We start from the raw sequence: 12,070 nt of genomic DNA on the forward strand, positions 1-12,070 counted from the left end.
AATAAGAAGAGGAAGAAAGGAGTAGAAGAGGAGAGGAAGAAGAGGAGAAATAAATAAGAAGAGGAAAAAAGAAGAAAAAGAAGAGGAGAAGAAGAAAGAAATAGAGGAGAAGAAGAAAAAATAGAAAATATTCTATTTTTTCTTCTTCTCCTCTATTCCTTTCTTCTTCTCCTCTTTTTTTTTCTTATTTTTTTCTTCGATCTTCTCCTCTGTCATCGTCGATATACCCCTCCCGATAACTTCAACACGAGGGGGGGTCCATATACCCCCTCCCGATAACTTCAATACATGGGGGGGGGGGGGTTGTCGATATACCCCCTCCCCGATAACATTAATTTCCAGTGTATGTATCTCGTCGTTGTCGATATTACCCCCTTGAAGCGTTGTCGAGGGATCGAGGGTTCCAGGGTCGTCTAGGGGTCGAGGGTTCCAGGGTCGTCGAGGGTTTATTCTGGAATGGAGTCCCGGATAGGATAATTTGCCTTTTTGTACGAATTTCAGCAAAGGCCTTTCAAATAACGATATTCGGAAGGTTCTTGCTGAACTTTGTACCAAAAAGTGAATTATCCTATCAACGCCGACCCCCTCCCGATAGCTTCAACACGTGGGGGGGGGTCGATATTACCCCCTCCTTGAAGCATTCTCGAGGCCACCCCCTAACCCTTGAAGCGTTGTCGAGGCCACCCCAAACCCTAGAGAAGCAGCGTCGAGGCCACTAATATGATTCCTTATTGTGATTAGCTAGCTAGTTCTACGTTTGCCACTAATATATCCAAATCTGTCATGTTTGAATAATAATTGCCATGTTATAAATATTTGTAGAAACTATGGACACCCCCCGAGATGAAGCACGAGAAGCGTTGTTGAGGGACATAATCGCACAAGGAAGTGATGCTGTCTCCTCGTTGATGTTTCTCAACGACAACGATGGTCTGGAAGGAGAGGGTGAAGAAGCAGCTGGCTATGATTTACATGGCTCCGATGACCCAATGCCGGTGCAGGAAGGAGAGGGTGAAGAAGTAGACCGTGAGGACGGCTCCGGTGATCACCAAACCGAGTCCGGCCAGGTATATATATTAGTTAAGCCTGTGCTGACTAGCTAATTGATGCATTCATTGTTTTGGTATGTACACATATTAATTAACTCTCGTCTTTGTTCTTTTTTCTAGCCCTCCGGATCGAGCACAACTTCGGTAAAGAGACGAGGCCCGAAGAAAAAGTTGAGCTCGGATGAAAAGTTTGAGATCACACAAATCGCGCGCGACGGCCAACCGATTGAACCCTACCGGACAAAGAAGGCATTTGTTGCTCAGTGTGGGGTTCTGGTTAGGGACAAGATCCCGATCAGCATCCACCAATGGTATAAGCCTAAGAACGAAGACCCTGAGGTGTCTTATCTCAATGATATGCAGAAAAAAAAATCTTTGGACTGAGCTGAAGTCAAATTTCACCCTACCGCCGGAGGATGATCCGGAGAAGCCAGTTATAGAGCCATTAATCAAGTCTTTTGCTGTGAAGAAGATGGCAGACCTATTCAGGAATTGGAAGAAAGACCTCAATAGGTATGTCGAAAAAAATGAGACACCAGAATTCAAGGGCAAATATGAGAAGATCAGAGATGACTGGCCCACATTTGTGGCCCACAAGACATCGGAAAAGAGTAAAAAGATGTCGGCGACAAACTAGAGAAATGCTGAGAAGAAGAAGCTTCACCATCGCACGGGGTCAGGTGGCTACCTCGTAGCCCGGCCTAAGTGGGCCAAGGTTGAGAATGATCTGCTTGATAAAGGGATCGAACCAGAGACAATGAACTGGCCAGACCGTTGCCGGACTTGGTTCTTTGGGGTCGGCGGATCCTTGGACCCTATAACAGGGAAGTGCATTTGGACGGACGAACAATTGGACATACCAGTCAAGAGGCTTCAGCAATATATCGAAGCAGCGCAGCAAGGGACGTTCATTCCAGACAGGGAGAAGGACGAGCTCACAATGGCCCTCGGCAATCCTGAGCACCCTGGACGGACACGAGGCACGCCAGGCTCCGTTTCATGGAAGGCTGGATTTCCGGACACAGGGGGTTACAAAACCCAGGAGAGGAGGAAAAAACTGGAGCAGAGCCAACTGCAGGCGCTGCACGAAAGGGTAATGGGGCTAGAGGAACGAGAAGCAGATCACAGCAAATGACCTGCCGAAGCTTGCCCCGAAGCTACCCTGCCATCTCAGCGGAGAAGCAGCGTGGCTTCCACCGAGCTGCTTCAGCCAGAGCATGCCTTGATGGCTCCTGCCAGCTATCCCGTGGATGCTATCATGGATGCTGAAAATTGCCACCTTATGGCGCAATGGAGCAATTTGAAGGTCAAGGCGGCTGTTGGCTCTGTTTATCCTACTAAACCGACTCAACTTTTCACTGCCGGCCGATTCCAGAAGGATATGCTAAGGTGATGGTCGATGAAATAATGGAGGGATTTGAGGACCTCCGGCTTGACCACCCTACCGGTGAAGGGGAGTATCGGCTGGGTTCTACTCTGAAGACTCCATGCCTATGGCGGAAGGATCTCATCAACCTTCCGAACTGGACACCTCCCCCTCCTCCTCCTCCTCCGGCGAGTCAGGGCACTCCGCCTCCTCCACCGCCTCCTCCTCCGGCGAGTGACGATCAAGGCACTCGGCCGGCTCCTTCTCCGGCGTGTGGCGGCACTCCGCCTCCTTCTCCGCCTGCGCCGGCGCTCCCGAGCAGCCAGCCTCCTCCTTCTCCGCCTCGTCAGCAAGGGCGGAAGAGACCCGCCGCTGCTCCGGCTGCTCCGGTGCGTCGTAGTCCTTCTCCTCCGCCTCGTAAGCAAGGAAAGAAGACATCCGCTCCGTCTGCTCTGCCGTCGTCTAGCAGTACAGCCAAAGGCGGGAGGAGATACAGATTCGGTCCTTCTCTGAAGACTCCAGAGAAGTTACCGTACGAGAGGAGCGAGGAGGAAAACGCGAAGATCGCGCAGACCGAAGTGGATGACTGGTTTCAAGGGTTGAAAGCAAAGAGACATCCACCTCCGGAGGAGAAGGTAGATCCGGTGAAAGCGAAGCGCACTCTGGCTGCCTTGACAAAACCACCCAAGTCTCCACCGAAAGGCAACTATGAGCGCATTATTGGAAAGGCATTTGCTGAAGCGGAGAGGTCGGGAAGTACTAAAAGTGATCAAAGGATGAAAGAACGACGAGCTGGGAAACAAATTGCCCAGCTCGGCGAACAAGCGAAGCAATCGTGCCCCCCGCTCAAGGTGCCTGCTAGCGACATCGTCGATCCGAGGATGGTGCCCGGTTATGGCAATCCTGCAGATTACCTGCCCGACGATGTACATTATGATTTCTTGGAGGTGCAGATACAAAGATACGAGTACGGGAAGCCTCTCGTCAAAGATGAAAGTTCTCTATCAACGATGATGCGAAGATTGCATGATTGGTACATGAAAACCTGCAAAGAGTCTGAGGGGAGGAGTACTTTGTATGTGAGAGTTAAAAAGGAGCATGACCTCCTTGGAATTGAACTGTTGCCTATTCCATTTGAGGAGTTCTATCAGTTTTTCAATCAATTGGCCATCGATAAAGCAACGGTCACCTGCTACTGTCTGTAAGTAGTACTACTTCTGTCATTAAGTCTCTCTATATAACTCAGCCCTTTCATTGCATGTATTTATAATTATCCTCACTATATTATGCAGATTGAAGATCGCCGAATTGAAGAAAAGACAAGTGGGAGATATTGGGTTCATTAACACGTATCTCATAGATGCAACTGAGGTTCAATATCGTGCCCAAGAAACCGAGGCCAACTTGCTACGATCGTTGGAAATAAATGAACACAAAGATATAATACTCTTTCCTTACAACTTCAAGTGAGTGTTACTGTCTTGTGGCATATTCGGTTTCCTTATTAGTCCAGGTTATAGTAATGTAATATTGATGAGTTATGCATGTGTGCGCAGCTACCACTATATTCTCCTAGAGATTAAGCTTGAGAAGGGAGTAGTAACTGTCTTAGACTCCAAGCGAAAAGATCCCAAGGAGTATGCGGACATGACTGAAATGCTCGAGAAGTAAGTTAAATCGATCATTATCCACCATATCAGCAACTTTGTTCATTTCTGATATCAAGTAATTGTTTTCTTTGTATGGCAGGGCTTGGAGAAAATTCACCAAAAAAGCTCCGGGACTACCGAAGAAGCTGCAATTTAGGCACCCGAAAGTAAGTACTATATAGTAGCATATTCCACGCATCTCCTAGTGATTCAAGCGCTAGTTTCATCAATACCATTTAGCATGCTTGCTAATTATCAGTTTGATTGACCTCTATTTCTTGTAAAGTGGTTGTGGCAGGAACAAGGGAATGATTTCTGTGGATACTACATTTGCGAGTCCATCCGCCACACGACCTGTGAGCGGGGCTACTCCGACAAACAATATGAAGTGCGTAAATAACAATATTCACAATTTTATTTTATTACCATCATTTGTGTTGAGTTTCATTCATTCATATATATATATATATATGTATTGACCCCCTTCTTAAAATTAGATGTTTCGGATGCGAGATGAACTCCTAGCACCAGATCGCATGCGAGAAATTCAAGAGGAATTGGCGGCATTCTTTCTTGACCACGTGATCTTTGAAGACGGAGAATACTATGTGGACCACGCGTCCGTATTTTAGGAGATTATATATTTGTAAAAGATAATTATTGTATATATGTAGCCGGTAGTGTCGGATAGATATACGAGAACTTGTTGTTCGACCAATCTCTCGGAGAAGGAGAGGTGGTCGATATCACTTCTCTCTGTATGCATATATGTTCATGACGATCTTCTGTTTGCTTACTAGCTAGCTAGCGTGTCTAGCTAGTCCTCTCTATACGTATGTATGGTACGTAGCGTCGACCAAGCACGGACAAAAGAGAGGACACTTCTCTCTATTAATTAGCTAGCTATAGCACAATATATGAAACACCTAAATTAACCCCCCAAAACCCCCCAAACCCCCCCCCCTTTCAAAAAAAAACAAAAACCCCAGCCACAGAAATGCTGACGCGTGGATGCCTATTGGTCCCGGTTGGTGCCACCAACCGGGACCAAAGGCCCTCCTGCCTAGGCTCAGCGGACAGGCCACGTGGAGGCCCATCTATCCTGGTTCTGGATTGAACCGGGACTAAAGGGTCAGGGCATTAGTACCGACCCTTTAGTCCCGGTTCATGAACCGGGACTAAAGGCCCTCAGCAACCGGGACTATAGGCCCTTTTTCTACTAGTGGGGCCGCCTACTAGGAGTTGTCCCATGCCCTCGCCGCCTTCTAGGAGGCGGCCGGTTGGCTCCATCCGGCCACGGAAGCCGGCCTTACGGCCAGTCGGACTGAGGGGCCAGGCTAGCCCCGATGTCTTGAAATCTGCTAAGGTGCGGATGAGGCTACCCGGGGTCTATCCCCCCGTCATTAGCCATGGCAAAGTTAACCAAGAACCAAACATATCCAATGTCTAGAAAATATAGCATCAACAAGCTCAAATGGATATCATCGTGCATAGTGAACTCTTGCCTGACAACACAACAACATACATGAACGGACCGAATATGGTTATGGCTAATGATCAGCGTCCATACTGAACTTCTTCCTTTTACAAACCAGGCAACCTGAATTTACTTCAGTAAGAACACAAGAAAACTAGTTTGTTTATATACATGAATAATGTAAGCAAAATATGGAGCACAGGCAATGGAATAAGGATGGATAAACAATCTATAATCAATAAGGGTATCATTACAACTATAGCTGCTAACACTCTGCATGAAACATGTCACTTGTTCCTTGGTCGTTCAATGGGAAATATAGACATGTTTAGGAAGCCTCTTACTGGCACCTAATTTGTAGTAATATGAGGAAGTAAACAAATCAAGAGATGGTACATTATCTAGGAGCTCTTTATGAGTATATTTTATTTCTAAAATTGCTTTTTAATCTTTATATTTTTGCGATGGATGAATTTCTCTACGGATCCTCATGCATTGGCCTATATCAAATGCTAAAAAATAGAATTGCACATGGGAGAGAATGTACATAAAATGCATAAAAACTCATTATATATTTTCTCGTGTGTAGCAACACAAGTGCGCTACTAGGGTGGTATCCTGTTGTCACCCATATAGACGAATAATGTGAATTAGACATCTCAACTTGAATTCATGTATTTTCTAGTCATAAAATGCACAAGAAGGCGTCGTAATGAAGTGACAACAACGGTGGATGCCAATGCGTCGGCCCTCTTCACCTTGATTCTTTGGTGGTTGTTGGGAAGGGAAGGAGGTAGAGCCCGCGGCTGCAGAGCTCCCTCGTCCTCCTCTTCAAGAGCAGCGATGACGGTAGCAGCAGCTGCCGATGGGCCGACCCTCTTCTCCTTGCCACATTGGTGGTTGTAGGGCAGTGCATGAAGAGGAGCCTATGGTGGCAGAGTTTCCTCCTATTCCTGTTCGAATGCGGTGGCGGCCGCCACTGCGCCAATATCTCCCTTCCCCTTGGTGTTCGTGGCAACAGGAGTCGCGAGGGGGAGAATTTTCCATGATGGGGTTGATGGCACCAACCGCATCGGCTCATTGTTGGAAATATGCCCTAGAGGCAATAACAAAATGTCTATTATTATATTTCCTTGTTCATGATAATTGTCTATTGTTCATGCTATAGTTGTATTAACCGGAAATCGTAATACATGTGTGAATACATAGACCACAATATGTCCCTAGTGAGCCTCTAGTTGACTAGCTCGTTGATCAATAGATGGTTGTGGTTTCCTGACCATGGACATTGGATGTCGTTGATAACGGGATCACATCATTAGGAGAATGATGTGATGGACAAGACCCAGCATAGCACAAGATCGTGTAGTTTGTTTGCTAGAGCTTTTCTAATGTCAAGTATCATTTCCTTAGACCATGAGATTGTGCAACTCCTGGATACCGTAGGAATGCTTTGGGTGTATCAAACGTCACAATGTAACTGGGTGACTATAAAGGTGCACTACAGGTATCTCCGAAAGTGTCTATTGGGTTGGCACGAATCGAGACTGGGATTTGTCACTCCGTATGACAGAGAGGTATCTCTGGGCCCTCTCGGTAATGCATCATCATAATGAGTTTAATGTGACTAAGGAGTTAATCACGGGATCATGTGTTATGAAAAGAGTAAAGAGACTTGCCGGTGACGAGATTGAACAAGGTATGGGGATACCGATGACCGAATCTCAGCAAGTAACATACCGATGGACAAAGGGAATTGTATACGGGATTGATTGAATCCACGACATCATGGTTCATCCGATGAGATCATCATGGAACATGTCGGAGCCAATATGGGTATGCAGATCCCGCAATGGTTATTGGCCGGAGAGGTATCTCGGTCATGTCTGCATGGTTCCCGAACCTGTAGGGTCTACACTTAAGGTTTGGTGATGCTAGAGTTATAATTGGAATAGTATCTGGTTACCAAAGGTTGTTCGGACTCCCGGATGAGATCCGGACGTGGCAGGGAACTCCGGAATGGTCCGGAGGTGAAGATCGATATATTGGACGAAGGGTATTGGAGTGACATGCACTTGTTGCATAAGGTGGCTAGCGGGTGTCTGTCTCTCCCACTTTAGTCGGATCGGATTCGATGAAGAGGGTCCTTATGAAGGGTAAATAGCAATTGGCATATCGGCTTTTGCATAGGCAAGAAACGTTCTTGCTAGAAACCCATAACAGCAACGCAAAACATGCAACAACAATTAGAGGACGTCTAACTTGTTTTTACAGGGTATGCTATGTGATGTGATATGGCCAAAACGATGTGATGAATTATATATGTGATGTATGAGATTGATCATGTTCTTGTAATAGGAATCACTACTTGCATGTCTATGAGTATGACAACCAGCAGAAGCCGTAGGAGTTGTCTTAATTTATTGTATGACTTGTGAGTCAATATAAACGCCATGTAATTACTTTACTTTATTGCTAATCGTTAGCCATAGTAGTAGAAGTAATAGTTGACAAGACAACTTCATCAAGACACGATGGTGGAGATCATGGTGTCATGCCAGTGACAATGGTGATCATGCCGCGCCTCAAAGATGGAGATCAAAAGCGCAAGATGATATTGGCCATATCATGTCACTTTATGATTTGCATGTGATGTTTGTCATGTTTACATCGTATTTTCTTAGAACGACAGTAGCATAAATAAGATGATCCCTCACTAATATTTCAAGAAATGTGTTCCCACTAACTGTGCACCGTTGCGGAAGTTCGTTGTTTTGAAGCACCACGTGGTGATCGGGTGTGATAGATTCTAATGTTCGCATACAACGGGTGTAAGCCAGATTTACACATGCGAAACACTTAGGTTGACTTGATGAGCCTAGCATGTACAGACATGGCCTCGGAACACGAGAGACCGAAAGGTCGAACATGAGTCGTATGGTAGATGCGATCAACATGGAGATGTTCACCGTTGATGACTAGTCCATCTCACGTGATGATCGAACATGGCCTAGTCGATTCGGATCATGTATCACTTAGATGAATAGAGGGATGTCTATCTGAGTGCATGTTCATTAAATAATTTGATTAGATGAACTTAATTATCATGAACTTAGTCTAAAATTTATCTTTACAATCTATCCTATTGATTAAATGGCCCACGCTAATGTTTCCCTCAACTTCAACGCGTTCCTAGAGAAAACCAAGCTGAAAGACAATGGAAGAAACTATACGGATTGGGTTCGTAACTTGAGGATCATCCTCATAGCTGCCAAGAAAGCATATGTCCTTGAAGCACCGCTAGGTGACACACCCATTTTCCTAGCAACTCAAAATGTTATGAACGCCTGGCAGTCACGTAGTGATAATTACTCCCTCGTTCAGTGTGGCATGCTTTACAACTTAGAATCGGGGCTCCAAAAGCGTTTTGAGCAACACAGAGCATATGAGATGTTCCAAGAACTGAAAATAGTTTTCCAAGCTCATGCCCGGGTCGAGAGATATGAAATCTCCGACAAGTTCTATAGTTGTAAGATGGAGGAAGACAGTTCTGTCAGCGAGCACATACTGAAAATGTCCGGGTTGCACAACTGCTTGTCTCAGCTGGGAGTTAATCTTCCAGATGACTCGGTCATTGACAGAATCCCCCAGTCGCTTCCACCTAGCTACAAGAGCTTTGTGATGAATTACAATATGCAAGGGATGGAGAAGTCCATTCATGAGTTATATTCGATGCCGAAATCAGCAGAGGTGGAGATCTAAAAGGAACATCAAGTGTTGATGGTGAATAAGACCACTAGTTTCAAGAAAGGCAAGTGTAAGAAGAACTTCAAGAAGGACGGCAAGGGAGTTGTCATGCCCAGTAAATCAGTTGTTGGGAAGAAGCCAAAGAATGGACCCAAGCCTGAGCTGAGTGCTTTTATTGCAAGGGAAATGGTCACTGGAAGCGGAATTGCCTCCAGTACTTAGCAGATAAGAAGGCCGTCAACACCAAAGGTATATATGATATACATGTAATTGATGTGTACCTTACTAGCGCTCGTAGTAGCTCCTAGGTATTTGATATCGGTGTTGTTGCTCACATTTGTAACTCAAAATAGGAGCTGCGGAATAAGCAGAGACTGGCGAAGGACAAGGTGATGATGCGCGTCGGGAATGGTTCCAAGGTCGATATGATCATCGTTGGCACGCTCCTCTACATCTACCTTCTGGATTAGTTTTAAACCTCAATAATTGTTATTTAGTACCATCTTTGAGCATGAACATTGTATCTGGATCTCGTTTGATGCGAGATGGCTACTCATTTAAATCCAAGAATAATGGTTGTTCTATTTATATGAGAGATATCTTTTATGATCATGCCCCGCTGGTCAATGGTTTATTTTTATTGAATCTCGAACGTGATGTTACACATATTCATAGTGTGAATACCCAAAGATGTAAGGTTGATAATGATAGTCCCACATACTTGTGGCACTGCCACCTTGGTCACATTGGTGTCAAACGCATGAAGAAACTCCATGCAGATGAACTTTTGGAGTCTCTTGATTATGAATCATTTGACACGTGCGAACCATGCCTCGTGGGAAAAATGACCAAGACACCAATCTCTGGAACAATGGAGCGAGCAACCAACTTGTTGGAAATAATACATACTGATGTATGCGGTCCAATGAGCGTTGAGGCTCGTGGTGGCTATCGCAATGTTCTCACCCTCACTGATGACTTAAGTAGATATGGGTATTTCTACTTAATGAAACACAAACCTAAGACCTTTGAAAAGTTCAAGGAATTTCAGAGTGAGGTAGAAAATCAACATGAAAGGAAAATAAAGTTCTTACAATCACATCGTGGAGCAGAATATTTGAGTCATGAATTTGGCACGCACTTAAGGAAATGTGGAATTGTTTCACAACTCACGCCGCCTGGAACACCACAGCGAAATGGTGTGTCCGAACATCGTAATCGCACTCTATTGGATATGGTGCAATCTATGATGTCTCTTACTACCGATCTACCGGTATCATTTTGTGGTTATGCTTTAGAGACTGTCGCATTCACTTTAAATAGGGCACCGTCTAAATCCGTTGAGACAGCACCATATGAATTATGGTTTGGGAGGAAGCATAAGTTGTCGTTTCTGAAAGTTTGGGGATGCGATGCTTATGTCAAGAAACTTCAACCTGAAAAGCTCAAACCCAAATTAGAAAATACCGTCTTTATAGGATACCCTAAGGAAACTACTGGGTATACCTTCTACCTCAGATCCGAGGGCAAAATCTTTGTTGCCAAGAATGGATCCTTTCTAGAAAAGAGTTTCTCTCGAAAGAAGAAAGTGGGAGGAAAGTAGAACTTGATGAGGTAACCGCTCTTGAACCGGAAAGTAGCGCAGCTTAGTAAGATGTTTCTGTGGTGCCTGCACCGACTAGAGAGGAAGTTAATGTTGATGATCACGAAACTTCGGATCAAGTTACTACCGAACTTCGTAGGTCCACAAGGACACGTTCCACACCAGAATGGTATGGCAACCCTGTCCTGGAAATCATGTTGTTAGACAATGGTGAACCTTCAAACTATGAAGAAGCGATGGCGGGCCCAGATTCCAAGAAATGGCTTGAAGCCATGAAATCCGAGATAGGATCCATGTATGAGAACAAAGTATGGACTTTGGTGGACTTGCCCGATGATCGGTAAGCCATAGAGAATAAGTGGATCTTTAAGAAGAAGACTAACATAGATGGTAATGTCACCATTTATGAAGGTCAACTTGTCTCAAAGAAGTTTCTGACAAGTTCAAGGAGTTGACTATGATGAGACTCTCTCAATCATAGCGAAGCTAAAGTCTGTTAGAATTATGTTAGCAGTTGCTACATTTTCATTTACAAAATTGGTAGATGGATGTCAAAACAAAGTTTCCTTCACGGTTTCTGTGAGGAAAGGTTGCATGTGATACAACCAGAAGGTTTTGTCGATCCTAAGGATGCTAAAAGGTATGCAAGCTCCAGCGATCCTTCTATGGACTGGAGCAAGCATCTCGGAGTTGGAACATACGCTTTGATGAGGTGATCAAAGCTTTTGGGTTTATACAAAGTTTGCAAGAAACTTGTATTTACAAGAAAGTGAGTGGGAGCACTACAACATTTCTAATAAGTATATGTGGATGACAATATTGTGGATCGGAAATGATGTAGAATTTCTGGAAAGCATAAAGGGTTGTTTGAATGAAGTTTTTCAAAGGAAGACATGGGTAAAACTGCTTACATATTGGGTATCAAGATCTATAGAGATAGATCAAGACGCCTGATAAGACTTTCACAGAGCACATACCTTGACATGATTTTGAAGGGGTTCCAAATGGACCGGTCAAAGAAGGAGTTCTTTCTTGAGTTGTAAGGTGTGAAGTTAAGACTTAAAGCTCGACCACGGCAAAAGAAAGAGAAAGGATGAAGGTCGTCCCCTATGCCATAGGCTCTATACGATATGCCATGCTGTGTGCCGCACTTGATATGTACCTTGCCACGTGTTTGGA

This window comes from Triticum aestivum, chromosome 6B (assembly GCF_018294505.1).
Source record: "Triticum aestivum cultivar Chinese Spring chromosome 6B, IWGSC CS RefSeq v2.1, whole genome shotgun sequence".
Classification (NCBI taxonomy): Eukaryota; Viridiplantae; Streptophyta; class Magnoliopsida; order Poales; family Poaceae; genus Triticum; species Triticum aestivum.